Source organism: Phalacrocorax carbo, chromosome 9, assembly GCF_963921805.1.
Source record: "Phalacrocorax carbo chromosome 9, bPhaCar2.1, whole genome shotgun sequence".
NCBI classification, from domain to species: domain Eukaryota; kingdom Metazoa; phylum Chordata; class Aves; order Suliformes; family Phalacrocoracidae; genus Phalacrocorax; species Phalacrocorax carbo.
In genome coordinates, this window is record NC_087521.1 from 33083623 (window position 1) to 33101180 (window position 17558).

General features: G+C 45.7%; 1 long non-coding RNA gene across 1 annotated transcript; it reads right to left on the reverse strand.

The window, feature by feature from the left end:
• Positions 1-94: 94 nt before the first annotated feature.
• LOC135315061 (uncharacterized) lies at positions 95-16708 on the reverse strand. Its single transcript, XR_010374511.1, has 3 exons — positions 16456-16708; positions 12471-12664; positions 95-2181 (listed from the first exon to the last, which is right to left on the reverse strand). It is a non-coding gene; the product is annotated as an uncharacterized LOC135315061 (long non-coding RNA).
• Positions 16709-17558: the final 850 nt, after the last annotated feature.

Sequence of the window (17558 nt, forward strand, 5' to 3'; positions counted from 1 at the left end):
GCTTTGAAAAAAACTTTCTGATGGTGTTTATAAAGACCATATAAATCCATGCCTTCAATTCAAATTTTATAAGTATTTTATTCTATAGGATTTTATAATAACAGAGACTGGTTTGAATGGAGGAGTCCTCACAGCACTGGAGCCTTGCTGCCATGTTTGTATTCCAGAGGAGCTATAAAGTAATTAAAAAACCCATTCTATTATGCTGTGCTAAGATAGCTTTGTAAGTGTGAGTGTTCTCTAAACAGTGCAGCTTTACCTTCAACCACATAAAAAAGAATGTCAAATCTGCGCAGTGTGTTTCAGATGTACCACATGGCATGCAGGCCATCCCTGGGTGAAGATCGTGGCCTTTAAAGGCTTGATGTACGTGTCAGGTGCCTTGTGTGTGCCAAGAGTGCATGAAAACCCTGCCCTGAAGTACTGGCAAAGCAGCTGTGGTAAACACAGTCACAGAGGTGGAAAGTCCCATGGGTGTATACGGTTACACTAAAAGTCAGTCTAGTCCAATATCCTGTCTCTGACCACGCCTACTAGCATATGCCTCCAAATAGTGTAAGAATGAGGCAGCTTTACCATGCTCCCACACTGGGATGCAATCCCTCTTCCAGTAGCTGGTGGCTCAAAGGCTGCCCAAAGAAGAGGTGGAGTCTCTGTACTTCGAAGTCCATGAACTTTCCCAAATACTGAACTCACATCAGTATCCACAGGACCCACCCAAGGCAGACCATAGGTTCAGTACACGAAGTGCCTCCCTTTGATAGTGCTGAACGTGTTGCCTGACAGGTTTTTGTGATATTCTCAAGTTTCTGTTTTGTGAGACAGTGAATAATTTTTCTCAACTCACCCTCTGGGTGTTAGTTACAGCAAGACCAGCCTTTGCCAGAACTATTCCTGTATGAAAGGGGAAATAAATTATAGCTGTAAAGAAATTTTAGGCCATAAAGATGCAATCAGCCTTGAAGTTGAATTCATAACTTTTTCAGTCCAACAAAACCACACTTCTTGCCAAAACAAATCTGCTGGTTCACGACCTGGCATGTAGACCTGACCAAACATGTACTTTCTTTCCCTCCCCAAATAATTTTCCAGTGTTACCCTCAAGGCTGACTTCTTCCCTAATAAGTCTCACTCTCAGTAAAACTTTCTGAGGCAGCAGGAACAAGAATTGTCTGAAATCAGGCCAAAGTGGCAGGGGTATCGGAGGACACAGTGGTCCTTGTGCAAGCCATGACCCTGTTGCTATCACAAGGCGACACCATAGCCAGGCAGAGAAAGCAGCTGGATGCTCCCGAGCAGACATATCTTCATCTCTCTGTGTTCCCCTCTCACCACCATTGACTCACATTATTATTCTCCAGTCATCATTTTTTCTCTTCTCTCTTTTCCCAGCCCTTCTACAAGGACCATTACCCCCATCCCCAACCTAACAGAGATACTATCAGGGCTGGCTTATGGAGAAGCAGTCCTGCATTGGAGTGTAATGGCCATTTTGCACAGTTTCTCACAGTTCCTTCCAGGTCGGTTCCTGGTGTTTGATGTCCCCCAGCCCCAAGGTGGAAGGCCGGGCCTCTGGGCCAGCACAACACATGTCTGTTTGCTGTCTCTATTGCTGGGGAGAAACAGGGGCCTCCAAGGAACATTTTAAGGCAGCACACCTCTGAAGGGTTTCCTTCAGTTTGTTCCCGCTGTCCCGCTTGGTCCCTGTTATGACAAATAACATAACCCAGCCTGAAACAAGCTGGTAATGTCCCATTGCAACACAGAGCAATCAAGGATGCTTGTTCAGATATTTCAGGAAGGGCAAGAGAGATGGCCCACAGACTCTGACTGTAAACAGCAAGCACAGAGCCAGGCAGTGGCTCTTTGAGCAGAATAGGACAGATTCTCTGTCCTTGACGCTGGTGGGTGTTTAGCAACAAGCCATGAAAACCGAACATTTCTTATTTCAGAAAGTCAGTCTGCCCTGTGCAGCTATTATCATAGGTGCAGGCAACTGAGGTTTAAATCATGTCCCTTTGCCATGCTCCCCGGGTAAGGATGTGCTCCTCCAGACAAGGCATAGAGGGATGAACAACCCACCCAGGGGATGCAGGAAAGTTGAGCCAAGAACAGATACCATGTGGCTGTCCTCCTTCTGGCCCCAAGAATTGAGGTGTCCCTTCAGCTGTAGATGCCAGCCTGAAAACAGAGAAAACACATCCACAAGCATAAAAAACATAAAAGCTCTCATGAGAATTCCCGATAACCGCCCTAAGAAGAAGACTAGCCATTCATAAATCCTCTCGTACTTGCAGCTTGGCCTTTTGAAGAGTCTCAGCTTTGAGTGTTGTGCCCTCTTGTGGCTGTGTGCAGCAGATCCCCTTCCTTTGTATTTCTGCCAAGGTCGGGCAGTTTTACTCCACGTCCTACTGTGCAGTTCAGCTGACACAGCTGGTGCAGCTCTGGCCAGTGCAGTCCCAGGACAGCAGCTTTGTCAGCGTGAACCAGAGGAAGCCACCCTGGATTATTTAGTTCTTATGAGCTCACTAAGGGCCAGAACATGCTTCAGGCTCAAGAAAGAGATGGAGATGGACACCCCAAACTGTTCCAGCCAGGGATACTGCCTTGAACCCACACAGAAATAGCTTTGTGGAGGTTAGCTGGGAATGTGACAGCTTTCTGTCAGCAAACAATTGTGCGAAGGGCCCTCACTGGCAGCACACATGGTGCAGATGATGGGGTACACTGCCACTATGTGCCCCACAGACCACATTCCCCTGCATAATGACGGCTGCAGGACCGGCACACATTCACACCCTCTGTCCCACAGGGAAAGGGACCTGCAAAATGGCAGGTTTGGGTGCAAGCTTTGGACCAGGATGAGCTGGCCTACTCTGTGGCAGGCTCGAGGGTAGGCAGTGCCTCATTCAGCTGAATGGGTTGAGATAGAAGCTGCAGATACGTGGAAGAAAGAACCAGCACCAAAGGGTGTGTGGTCCTCTTTGCTGGGAGAGGCAAGGGAAAAGCCCAGGGAAGCTGCAAGCCAGGGTGGGAGAGGAATGTTTTTGGATGCAATATTGTTCCTCATGCTTTCGCTGAACAATAAAGCTGTCTCTGGAAGAGCTTAGGCACAACAACAAATCTCTCCAGGGCTGGAGCAAGCAGCCTCTTACAGCATTATCATCCTCTGAGCACCACACAACTGCAATAGATCTTGCCCTTACATCACCCCTGAAAGGGGAAGCTGCTCCTTTCTGTGCACATAGAGAAAGGGCAGATAGGGCCATAGAGAAAATTAAGTATATCACCCAAGCTCATGCATGAGGCTTTTGGCAACCACCTGGTTTGGTGCTCTCTCAATCAGGACCAGTATTGCTTACTAATAAATTAGACCCAGCTAGTGTTTCTGTAGTTGCTGAGTTTAGGTAAAATAATCTTGAATTGAGAGCAAAGTTAGAACAAAGCTCCTGAAGATTTAAAACAGTCCCAAGATTTTTAATTCAAGAGTGTAAGCCAGGCTCCGGCTCGTCTTCTGCTTGTTCCCCTTGCCTGAGGGACAGAAAACAGGAAAAAAATCCTTTCTGAAATCCCTGTTCTGCCAAGCTGCGAGGCGACAGCAATCCTCCGGAGACCAGGCAGAGGGGTTCTCCATCGGCAGATCTGCACAGCCTGGAGCCTTTCCCGTTTAAAAGCCCTTGCTGTGACCCAGCCCCACTGCACTGCTCAGGGAAATCCAATTTTTGCGGAGTGGCCTCTTTTGCAACTGCCAGCTCTCCCACTGCAGCTTGTTTTCAAATGGGAAACATTTCCAAGGCAAGCCAAATACTTTCCCATACACTAAACCAGTTGCGGAAAAACTCCAGGACTATGATCATGAAACATATTATCTTGGATTAAATGGCAGCAGCATGTTCCTGCATTCAGTCTGGGCTGCTCCTCATACCTCACCCACATCTTCCCTGCCAGCTAGCAAACAGTGTGCATTTCTGCACTTGAAACCAAGGAAATGCCATGAGGAATTATGTTTCCCTCAGAAAGAAGCCCCTCAGAAATCCAATTGCCTCCAGAGAGAACAGGAGAAACTGTACTTTGATCCATCTTTAATTAGTATATGGAAATTTTTAGGAATCTTTTGAGGTCTACTTCAATTAATAGCCAGTTCATTTGGAGAATTTTTTTTTCCTGGAAGCAAAGAGACTACTCAAAACAGTGGAACAGCTTGGCTAATGTAACAGCATATAGCCAGTGGGATAAATTTTTTACAGAAATTACTAAATGTGGGCCACACACATGCTATTTTCCACTCTGTCACACTTGGACATGTGCTTTCTTGCCTGACTCGTGACCAAAAGTCACTGGATCTAGCTCAGTACTAGTTTAACAAACATAACTAATCACTCTCCAAAGGCCTGTTCGCCATCCCTCACAACTGTACACAAAGAAACAAAAATATCAGATTTTGGTGTCAGCCAAGTCCCCTTGTACCAATCCAGCAGGACTCAAAGTGGCCTTGAAGATTTTCTGTGAGGTTTTATACCAGTTCTTACACTGTAAAGAAAGGCAATCCCTGGGATTCCTGGCACATGTAGCTGAGGTCCAGCCTAGGGTGACATTGCTGGTTCCATGCTAGCAAAGTCAATATTTAGCTATTCTGTGGCTAAAAAATCGGAGGCAATCAAAAATGCTGCCCTCCAGAGAACCTTGTCCATGCTCTTACATCCCCACAGCCAGCCTCCCCTCCACCTCAGGACATGAACTCAAACAGCTTCAAATCTGCTTAGAAAATTCAGCATTTTCTATCACAAGGGGTTCTGGACTTGATTAGGATATTTCTCTATCAGAGGTTTGGAAAGGCTTATTTTACTGAGTTAAAGTTAGGGCAATTTTTGAATCCATTTAATTACCAGTTCAACATTATTTAGGGGACATGACTACTGAATAAAGACTCTCCAAATTTCTCTTTCAGTGATTCTCATATATGTGGTTGGAAACCGTAGCTGTACTTTTGTGGTGAGATGCTGAAGCATGAAATAATACATGCCCAGAAAGAGAGATATACTGATAAGCAGAATGGAAACAATAACAAGCATGGGTCATTGAAAAATGAAGGGAGGTACAACTTACAATTTAGGTTAATGGCTTCATTGAGAGGGATTAGCCAGAAACATGCTCATATTCTCAAAGAACAAATGTCACTTGAGGAAAATCCAGCTTCTTGAACAAAAAGATAATTGTTTATCATAGCAAAGCATGGAGAAAATCATGCATCAAGACCAGAAAAGAACATAAGTCAGAATTTTTGCTGAAAATCCCCCAGAATTCACAGTTCCGTTAATTTAAATGACTCATTGATTGCTTTAAAAAGGAGGTTAATGTCTTAAATTTAGAATGGGTTTAGACATTTACTAGAATCCAGGATGAAACCTGAGCAGAGATCTGTCTATTCTCAACTTCAGAAGTCCAGGTATTAATCTCAAAATACAATACAGTCTTAGAATGAGAAAGATGTAAGAAGCCCAGTATAGGCACCTTCCAATCGGTAGGCACCAATTTTGTCTATTCAAGCAATCTGCCTCTTCGCAAAACATGCAGGAGCAATTCAGCATCTCTATTGTGCAAGTGTCTTGCAATAGAAATGCTGGGGACAGGGCATGTATATTGCCCAAAAGTAGATGTAAATCAGTCAGAGATTAAATGTCCACCTCTGCAGAACTTTGGTCAGTTTCCCAATTGCCAGTATAAAATTCCAATATATAAATGTTTTTAAATAAATTTTTTCCCTTTCTTCCTTTTCTTCCTAATTTCTTTCTTCCTGAAAGCCTCAGGTTGCTGAAGGGGTGAAGAATGGATGCAGCAGAGCTCACTACAGACCCAGAAAGGCTTGGCAGCTCTTAGAGAAACATGGCCCTGTAGCAAGCTCTACAAAGTGCTTAAAAGTTGAGCGTAATAGCATCACTGGTAGCACAATTTGGTGATGCCAAGTAGCCAGAAATTGCCAGGAGGAAACCAAAAGGCGAATTCCCAGCAGTGATTGTAAAAGTCTATTCCTTGCTTGCAGTAGGCCTCTGAGCAAAAGCCTGGATACAAACTGCCCAAATCAGCAACAGGATTTCAGCAAATATATCCAGACAATTAGGCATGCCCTCGGGTCAAATCACCCTGGCATAGCAGGATAGCCAAAAGGTGCTTTTTACAAAACGCAGCCATGAAGGAAAGCAAAAAGCCGTGTAGAAATAACTGTGCGCACACACTGCCACGGCATAGCCTCCAGATGTCAGCATCAACCCAAGCAAGAGAGAGGCACATTGCAAGCAGTGCAGAAGAACCCCACTTGCAGCCTATGCCTTCCAGAAACACTCTCCTGCAGTCCCTGCTCATCTGCCTGGGACAGAAAGACAGACAGACAGGAGGTTTTCCAATCCACCTGGAAAAAGTGCTCAGTTCACAGACAAAACCAAGGGATGTAGTTTGTAGCCATGCACGCAAGCATTTTACATGCACATTATACTGATGTAGGACACATGTCTGCTTCTATGTGTGCAGGTGCTCATCACCTATATATATGTATATATGAGACATAACTTCTGGTGTTAAAAATAAAAGGCTCTTTGCCAACAGTTTTACAGGAAGGCAAAAGTAAGGCATGTCCTCCAGTATCTTTTCTAACTGCATGCATATTCTTCTCTCCCACTACACATTCCTGTGTGCCGTGCCGCTGATGAGCTGAGAAACACAGCAGTCAGCCCCTGGATAAAGGATCTGAGAACATAAGCATGGGTTGGATCCCCCAGAGGTGTAAGGCAGCATACCTTCAAGTCTATGCAGTAAGGTCTATGTTAACTGATCAAGAAATCGGCTGTCTCTTCTAGTCCACTTGGCCTGTTAAGTTCATTTTGTGCCACTTTTCTAGCAATGTAAATTTGCCTATTGGGGGTAAAAAAAAAAAAGCTTAAAAAACCCCTCATCTCTGCCTCTTCTTGCCCTTCACTCTGCCCTCTCCTTACAGCCACAAGTTTTAAATGCATCCAAAATTTATTGGGAAGGAAAAGGCCCCAGCTTCTGTTCAAAGCAGGCATTTACATTGTCTCTGTCACAGTGTGGATCTGTGAGGCAGAATAAAGTCACAAGTTCAGCAGCACAGCCCCTGATGCCAAGCATTGAGGCAGCAGAGGTGTGAGACCCAATGGAGGCTGCTGATCACCCTTCCATAGGCTGCGGAGGGGTGCGCAGGGTGGCAAAGAACATCTTCCAGACTAACCCTGCAGCTGCAGATAACTGTGGGGGGATCCGGGGTCTGTTTATCTAAACACATACTCCTGCTTAATACCAGATCAAAAAAAAAAAAATTAATGAAGGCAATGCCAGATTCCCCAACTCTTGTAGGGCGCAGAGGTGGTGTTTTCACATGAAAAGACCCTCAAGATCCTCCTGCACCAAAGTGTTCATCCTAAGAGCAGAGCTGAACACAGCGAAGTTTGAGTGGGGCCGGGGGTGCCTGGAGTGACTGTGACAGAGAAGATTAATGGATCTCTTCCAGCCATAGGTTGTCAGTTAAGTCAAGCACTGCTAATGTGGGATGTTGTCCTGAGACCTCTGTTAGCACTATGACGAAGCTTTTTTTAATTCCTCTGTGTAAAAGGCATAATCCTTGTATGCCAGTGGATCATATCCTTGAGATCCCTAGAGAGCAGGGCAAATGTGGAAAGAAAGGGAAAGGAAATCCCTTATTTCATAATGGTGCAAACAGACATGTCAGGAGAATTACATCAACATGCAGCACATGTGAAATTTAATACTCCACCTAATGCATTTAGATGAGGCAAAATGCAAAGTCTATACTACCTCTGGGAATAATTCTGGTAGAAAGCTTTCACCACTAGGAACCAAGGACTTTCTACTTTCTCCGGAATTTAAGCCTTTGTTTTCAAAGCTTTCCTGAGAGACTTCAAAATCAAGTTTGTTAGGTGTACATTACTCTTTGAAGCTCTGCCTTCCAGAATGAAACACCAGTGCCCTTCCCAGCAATGCTTGAGTAGCATGCTTGAAAATCAGTAAACATTCATGGGGTCGCAGACTATCTGCAGAAGAGGAGAGCCTGATCCTTTGCATTAGAGAAATCAACATAGGCAAACATATGCAGCCCTTACCATTTGCCTAGTGTCAGCTGGCATTGCTGGAAGGGTGTTTCAGACTTGCATGGGGTTCCACCAGCTTTGACTGTGGCCCATAAGGCTCTCAAAGGCTTAAAAATGCAAGCAATATTTGCTCTGGAGTCCTTGCAGACAGGAGGAGCCTGAGATCTTCTGGCTGGTATCCCTCCCCCACTACGTCACACTATAGATATGAGATTCAGCGAAGGATACAGCTCAGATGTGGCTTGAATTCAGACAAGTGACTTGAAGTGATGATTTACCCCCCCACCAGGCTGCAGATGATCGATGTATTATGCATGAAAATAGTGCCAGGCACAGATGGGGTGGGAGTAGAAGGTGTGAGCTGATAATGACAGCAGCCAAGCTCTGCTAGAAAAGACTTTACAACACACTTGCATATTGGGCAGAAAAAGGATGCAACATGCATGAGAACCTAGCCATGGTTTAAGGGGTCAAACAGATTAATTACTGCCAAAACTGAGTTTTATGCAAGGATTTGAGTGGCATGGCTGCCAGAGGGAGCAGAGGATTAGCCTTGATGATTCAAGAAAGTGTCTTCCCATCTTGTGTTCTTGAATAACCATAGGGAGATGAGTGAAATACTTATTCCGGGTATTAAAAGATGAAGACAGGCAATCCAAAGTGGTGACGTGGTGCTGCATCAGACTTTGTCTCCAGCAGGATCCTGGCTCATACTCAGCACAGTGCTGAGAATGTGACACCAGGTCCAAAGCTGAAACAAACCGGAACTTCTCCTTGGACACTTCTAGGGTTTGGATCTAAGCCCTTGAACACCAGCACGCATGGAGTGATCCTGAAGAAACAGTGGCAGTTTGAATGGACAACATGTCACTGACTTGGAGCCAGGTAGGTACAGACTTCAGTGGGAGGATGAATCAAGAGAGCTCCAGCACCATCTGCAAAAGGCCCTGGTGCTGTGAGAAAGAGCTTAGCAAGTGTGCTAATCAAAAAGACCCACACGGAAGCAGTGGTGGCCCAAAGAAAAGCCTGTGAATTCCCTGGACAACCTTGGAGCACTCTGGAGATCATTGCAAGACCAGATGCTTAAAATAAGCTGCTTCCCTTCTGCAATCAAACCATGAGAAGGGGATACTCTGTTCCTTATGCAGCTTCTTCGAAGAAGCTCCAGCCTTGGAGTATGCATCTGACAGCTGGTGGGACTTCACTGGCTTTGCCAAATCTGACCACGGCTGATCCCTGATGCAATAAAATGTTGGGCTTGAATCACCAGAGGCTGAGAATGTGCATGTCTGGAGGATCATCAGGCAAAGGCAGCAAAGACTTGCTGGCCACTTGCAATGCATTTGCCCATTTCAGGCTCTGTGGAAGCCTAACCCTACACAAAAATGTCCTTGCAGGAGTTCACTCTTTGCTATCAGCCCTGCTCATGGTGCCAGTGACATAACAGCTATAGGAAGTCTGTGTCTAAGGGATCTAAGCTGTGCATTTAGAGACATGCAGCAATCCTTGCAATGATGAGACAATGTTTTGGGAAGTAAGGCCAGCAAGCATTGCACAGAAGTGAATATTTGTGGTGGGTTGACCCTGGTTGGATGCCAGGTGCCCACCAAAGCTGCTCTATCATGCCCCCTCCTCAGCTGGACAGGGGAGCGAAAATATAACAAAAGGCTTGTGGGTTAAGATAAGGACAGGGATATCACTCAGCAATTACTGTCACAGGTATAACAGACTCAACTTGGTGAAATTAGATTTATTACCAATCAAATCAGAATAAGGTAATGAGAACATGAACACAAAATCTTAAAACACCTTCCCCCTACCGCTCCATTCTTGCCGGGCTCAACTTCACTCCCAATTTTCTCTACCTCCTCCCACTACGCAGCGCAGAGGGACAGGGAAAGAGGCTTGCAGTCAGTTCATCACACATTGTCCCTGCCGCTCCTCCCTCATCACTGCCTTCACTTGCTCCAGCGTGGGGGCCCACCCACAAGAAACAGTCTTCCACAAACTTCCCCAGTGTGGGTCCTTCCCACTGGTTACGGTTCTTAATGAACTGCTCCAGCGTGGGTCCCTTCCACAGGGCACTCCTGCAGGAGCAGACCGCTCCAGCGTGCGTGCCCCCCAGGGTCACAAGTCCTGCCAGAAAACCTGCTCCAGCATGGGCTGCTCTCTCCATGGGTCCTGCCAGGACCCTACTCCAGCATGGGCTTCCCATGGGGTCACAGCCTCTGTTGGGGCATCCACCTGCTCTGGTGTGGGATCCTCCACCATGGACCTCCACGGTTGCAGGGGAATCTCTGCTCTGTTACCTGAAGCACGTCCTTCTCCTCCATCTTCACTGACCTTGATGTCTGCAGAGTTGTTTCTCCTATTCTCACTCTCCTATCTGGCTGCAGTTGAGTAGGGCTTTTTTCCCCCTTCTTAAATATGTTATCCCAGAGGCACTACCACCATCTCCAGTGCACTCAGCCTTGGCCAGCAACGGCTCCATCTTGGAGCCAGCTGGCATTGGCTCTATCAGACATAGGGGAAGCTTCTAGCATCTCCTTACAGAAGCCACCCCTGTAGACCCCACTGCTACCAAAACCTTGCCACGCAAAACCAAACCAACATTTTACATCACCTACAGACTAGGGCCCTATGAAATGTAGCTGTTTCACTGCTCAGAAAGCGATCTGGCCAAATTTCCTCCAAACAGGACTCAGATACTCAAATTTGTCTGTGGGAATAAGCATTTCTGATAACACTACCCAACTTAAGCTTGCAATGAAACCTCCCATAGAGGGAGCATCCAAGGCATAAGGTTTCAACTCACATTATTTCCCATAGCCCAAGTGGTTGCAATCCACTTATGGGTGTGGTAACTCACTTAAAACAAAGAGAAAATGTGTGATATAAAGGGTACATTAGTAGACTGGAGGAGCCCAGCACTCATGATGGTTCATGGTGAGACGTGTTGCATCATGCTCTGCTAGCCACCGGTCTGGGTTGTCTCTGCTTCCCCATCTCCCAGCTCAGCAAGCCATCTCCCCAGGGCTTACTTTACACACATTCCAAGACACCTTTAAACAGGCTTCCCTGTCGCTGCAGCCCAACACAGTCTCCCTAAACTGTAGGAGGACCTGAAGGGCTTGAGTGGGGCCAGTTTCATTAGCTTTATACCGAGCCAAGGCCCATCACAGACTAGTAAAAGCCTTTTCTTTCCCACTCAACTTGGCTTTAAGATCACATGTTGTGGTACTAGCACCACCAAGACCTGTGCATCAGTCCAGATCTGGCCCCAGTCTATCCTGTGTGGCTGTCCTTATGCATTTTCAAGGAGCTTAGCAGCAATTTATGGATCAAAGCTAATCGATAATACCAGAGCCCTTTCACCATATTGCTTTCACTAAATTACTGCATCCTTTAAAAAAAGAAATCTTAGCAGACCGCAGTACAAAGCCAGACAGACTGTAACTACCAAATTATGTTTATTTATTCTCTCTGGCTCTTGGCTGGCCCCATTGCCAGCATATCTTAGTGTCTCTCAGTCATCAGCATATTTGCCTTCCCTCCCCTACCCCTACCCCGAGGTACATGTCTTCTCTCAAGTACAAAGCAGACTGACACGGCAAGTTTTTGAACCTATTTAACACTGGCTTTATCTGAGGAGAACTAGATACAGTGACAGACCTCAGAATTAATTACATGAAGGTGAATTCCCGTCACAGAGCCTGGCACAGTGTCACTGAAAACATTTTAACAACCAGACTCTGGCCCTCAGCTGCCTTCATGTGGTGTAAAGCAATTATTTGTACCTGCTTGGTGAAATATGCCAGCCCCCTCAGAGGTACTGTGGTATACCAAACACGGTTTACTGTTGTTACTCGCAAGCAGGACAAAGAAAAGGCCATATGGTGGACCTCGGCTGTGCACAGAGTCCCTGGTGCTGCTGTGCTCAAGCCCTTCAGGGCTGTGAATGCAGTTGTTTGTGTGCAATCCACGCAGTGAATACTCTCTTGCAGATGAGATGCATCCAGGTTCAGTGATTTGGTCAAAAGCAGAAATGGGACTCAAGGCCAAGGAAGCAAAGTTTTAAGTGCCTATCTCAAACTCCAGCCCATCCTTGCTGGGCCCCACCAGCAGGGAGCAAATGGGAGGCTGAACCCTCCCTCCCATCTCCCTTTTGTCAAGCATCCTCAGCCCTTTCCGTGTTCTGCATCCCAGGGTATCCCTGGTGGAAAATCTTTTCATCCTTCATACCCCAGCTCCAACTGCTCACTCAACTGCTTCCCCTTCCCCTCGTTGCAGTTGTTGCAGCTGACACATTCCTACTTTTCTACTAGTCTTTTTTTTTTTTTTTTTTTTACATACCTGTATTATGAATTTACACGGAGCTATGCTGACATTGGGTTAGCTTTTAAAGTTCATCGGAGACGATCATAGGAGAGTAGAGGGTGAAAATGAGCAAAGTTGCATTTCAGCACGGAGCAAGGAAGGGAAATCCTCTTTATCTCTTCTGCTGTATCATGCAGTTTTTCTTCATCTTCCTCAATAGCTACCAGCTCCTGGGCAAGGAAAGAGGGATGCAGGGATGAGGGGAGGTTGGGTACAGTGGGGAGCAAAGGGAATTGACTGTATAAAGGGGGGGTTGGGGCACAGGGCAGGGTACAAGTGGTGGAGGAAACACCTCTGCCTTTTCTGGAGGAAAAAAGCTGTCTGCAGATCCCGAACTCTCCCTCCACTGGGATGAGCTGGGTCTGTGAGGCTCTTTTAAGAAATATTAGGAGCATATCAGATTTACCAGGGGCTTTGGGGTTTAGTCAGAGCTCCTGGACCCCTCCGAACTGACTGCTGGCTGTGGAGGACCTTGGGGTCACCCTGGGAAGAAGTGCTGAAGAGACCAAGCCACTCCTGTGCATAAAGTCCCATAGGCTGGCTTACGGTGGGCTCCCCACACACAGGGAGATGGGATGAGCCATCCAGAGGAGCCCACATGAACACCAAGAGAGGAAGTTTTCCAGCTGATCATCAGGAAAACAGGGCTATTCTCAGTGAACTCAGCCCCTGTGCAAAAACAAAGTTCTTCCTCATTAGGGAGGAATTTGACGTGCCTCGCTGGGACCCAGTGCCACAGCACACAAAAGGTCATGTCTTGTTCTGGAAGCCTTTCCTCCCATTCTGCCAGCAGGAAAAATCATTTAAAATAGCCCCTAAAGAACTCTGCCCCGCGCCCCCCCCCCCCCCCCCCCCCTTTCAAATACAAAAAAGAGGAAATCGCCTCAATCTGGGGAACAGTACTGTGGTGGAGATGGCCAATCTCCCTGCCCAGCCCACGGGACCCAGATTCCTTTGGCTCTGGCAGCCTCATTATTAGAAGGCCATGTCTAATTAAGAGGGGAGGGAGCCATGGGTATATCCTATTCCCACAACACTGCACTTTGCAGAGATTGCCACTTCTGTGGAGGCTCACACCAACATTGATTGTTGCTGTGTGACCAGTTACATATGAGACTTTCCTGGGGAAAATTCAGTCTGTTTGGGTGTCCCAGTTACACCTTCGGCGCTGCGGGTGGCCTAGGTCTGCCTGCACCAGCTGATGTAAAGTCTCCCAGCACTCTACTTGCCTACAAAAACATGCATCACAGTCTCATTTTGGGGTGAAGACAAAAGGAGTTGACTCTGGCAATCACAGCCATGTCAACAAGAAGGTTTCTCACCTTCATGACCAGCCCCCATCACCTGCTTCTACTTCCTGTAGCTTCAGAAGAATCAGATTCATCCAGACCCATGGAGGACCATTTTCTTATCTCTTAGCATAACACATCCAAATCTTTGTTGGAACCATTATGTCTCCATGTTACATGGGAAAACTAACAACTGTCTGTTGACTATAGTGATCTTTCTTTATCAGCTCCATTTGCTTCTCAAATTGTTTGTGAATGTGGAATTCTACTTCTATAATCAAGGCTAATTATTTGGTTAAGATAATTTATTTTTACTCTGAACTCAGCATCTTGACTCGCTAGTTATATGGATTTTCAAATGGGCTTGTAGAGAGGAGGAATCACACATTGTCCAAAACCTAGGACCTGAACCAAAGAAGATTTGTTTCAGCTCTCATCAGCTGCAGAGGTCAAAGTTAAGTAAAATCGGCTTAGGGTGGGACTGGAAATCTGTGTCTGCTACATTAGCAGAGAGATCAGATGACAGACTTGACCTGGCTTCATTATCTACCCATAAAAATGTAAAGGCCTGAAGTATTTGGGGAATGGGAAGGCAGAGAACAGGAGGGATTTCTGGAGGATCTCTATGCAGTATTTGCTGTCTGAGAAAATGAGACCAAAGGATCCCCCCACCCAAACTGTCTGATGTGAGCTCTTATCTCAAACAACAAACTGAAACCAGGAGAATCAGTCTCTTCCTTTTGCAAACAGTTGGGGAACAGGGGCTCCTGTGTGTCTCCAACATCTCACATTTATTTTTAGCTTCATCTATTTGGTTAGTGAGGTCACTGGAGCCCAGGCTTAAACATGTTTTAAGCAAATGTTACCCTGACCTGCCAAAGCTCTGAATTGCCTGTAGCTATACATACCCCAAAGAAACAGAGCTAATGGTGCAAGAGAATGTTATGTTAGCATTTTATGCTAGAGTTCAAATAACTATGTATCCTCATTTATTGCAACACTTTTTTTTTTTTTATATGAAAAGTGTAAAATACACTTCGAGCAGTTTTGATCCAAAAAATATTTGATTAAGCTATTTCCTGGCTGAAGTAGCCCCTGCGCCTTTTCCAGTAATTCTGCATTTGGGATTTTATTTACACAGTTCAAGGATTAAATCACAATTTCCAATCCTCAGTATAAAACCAAAAAAATCCAGCCCTCCTTCCCCCACAGTTGAGAAGCATTATCCAAATCACTGCAAAGAAACAAATGTCAGGGTACCCGGAGCAACCATCTCCCATCATTTCCAGCCTCACCCAAACTAGAAAATGAGTTTGTGGGGGAAAACCTTCTCGTGGAGCTGCAGACATATTAACAAATAATGGTTTTTGTAATGACAGCTTGTTCTGCGAATGCAATAAGCTCCTGATGGAGTCCCCAAGCCCAGTGCTGGAAGCACGCCAGGACAGAGGTGCAGGGGATCAGGCAATATTCAACACTGTTCCAGATGTGAGGTGAAGCTGAGGAGCCTGCAGGAAGCTGGGCGGGTGATAGGTAAGGTAGCACGGCCCTGGATCTTACAGGGTGAACACTTGTCCTAACAGGCTTTTTGATTGCTCTACTGAGAATCAGGAGCACACTGGCATAAACCTGGCCTCTGCACATGCTACAGCTCTTGCTCAAAGCAAAGATGTCCCCCAAGGAGAAAAAAACACCTTCAGAAGCATGCATCTATCCTTATTTTTAGTCTTTAAGATGAGTCATTCTGGAAAAAGCCCTTTTCTAAATGCTGATATAACTATCTCTCCCCTAGGGATATATTCATGTAGCTGCAGGTGATCAAATTAGGAAAGCTCAGCAAAAATTACTGTGAACAAAGTAAGATATGGTGACTATCCATGTGCAGACTTTTAGCCTCAAAATGCAAAACAAAACGTCCCTGCAGGGTGCCTGGAGCTAATACGCTTTACTTTACAGTTGCATTTGGCTCAGAGTTGCACTGGGCTTCTTGCTGGGGCAAAAGTGATAAAGAATTAAGCTCCTGTAACTCAATTTCTTGCAAGTACTTGCTATATCTCTCATGTAAAAATGTTGCGGAAAAAGCACACCTGTTGTTCATATGGAACCAGAAAATGTTAAAGATTTTGTTCAGCTCTCCTCCTGGCTGGTCAGTGTGCCTGAAGTTCACACACCATGACCAAATCCCTATTGATTTATTACCAGAATACCAAACATTTCTGCAAACAATGTTATTCATCTAGAGAAGCCACGGTCACTGCCATAACAGACTATATAAATCAAGATCCTTAATTCTAGAAAGCCAGCATTTGTGGACTTTCATTCACCCTTCTGTTGCTCTTTCATTATTTTATGATTCCTTTCCTAAATTGATAAGAAAGGTCCTCTCCTTCCCAGAATGCCAAGAGAATATCTGCTTATGCCTTATTCGGGTGCAGATACAGATATCCCCATGAATCTGCTACCTATTTGCTAATCACTGGCCAAACCTGCAAATAATTTGTGATTTGTTTAAGTATTGAAAAGTTTTGATAATCAAATTAGCCACTGGGTGACACCATAAATGTCACATACGTGATGAGCAGTCATTCAGGAAAACTCACTGTAAACTGTTTAGAGACCTGTGCTATGGAAAATGAGTCATTTTAGCAATCCAGATACACAGAGCTACGTACCTGGGCTCGTTCTGAGTAGTTTGAGAATGGGCAGAAAAAAATAGAAGAAAATCCCCTGATAATTTGTGGAGGGTAATTTACTGGGTCTAATCAGAGCAAACATCTCTATGGCTGGAACGTTGAAATAAATTAAATATAAAGCCTTCAAGGTCATATCTTCCCAAGCTAATAATGCAGTACTGCTGAACACTCTGGGTAACGCACTGTGCTCCACTGTGAAAAATCTTGATCACTCGGATGTAATGGGAATATTTCAAGCAGCAATCAGGCTTGCCTGAAACAAAACGGAGTAAAGAGAGGATATAGAAGATTCAGTCTTCAAACGATGAAACTTGAGCAGGATATTATAATGTTTAGATGCTCAGATTGGAAACAAAATACATGTAAAGAGGCACATTTGTATTGGGGGAGGGGCGGCGCTGAAGAGAGTTTGGAGAGTGTTGCTAGCAAGATGTAAGCTGTGAGAAGCAAATCTTGCTGTTCTGTCTCTGAAGTCTGATGCAGAAGCAATTAGATATTGCAGGAGCGGCCTCATTACACATCCCAACACCTACAGTGACCATTCCCCGATCAAAGGTTTATAACCCTCTCTCAGCCCCAGCTGCCCCATCCAGCTGCCCAGAGGTTACCACCCCACTGCCTGCACAGCACAGCCATTTCTCTGCCTTTCAAATCCCATCCCTGAAGAGATCTGGCTGCAGAAACAACAAATACCACCTTACCATTGAGCAGGTCCCAGCTCAAGGGCAGCCAGGCGGATGTTGATCAGGCAGGGGCAGATGTGAGCAGGAAGCAGAGACCCCAGACACAGGCAGACAGCAGTGCGCAGCCAGCGCAGGAGGGTCTCCTGGCCCAGACAAGCGGGTGGACACCCTGGAAGGACCTTGGTGTGTGGTAAAGTCCTGAGCCTTTGAGTTCCGCCTTAGCACCCCCAGTTATTTTCACCCTGAAATGCCTGGGAGTCTGCGTGGTGCCACAATGTGATATCCTGAGATTTTGTTGCTGCCATGTTTTTTTTTTTTCTTGCTGTTCTGGTGGCTTTCATGGCAGCAGAGGATCCTCCCATAGCAGGGTTAGAGAATTATTTTATTTTATTTTATTTT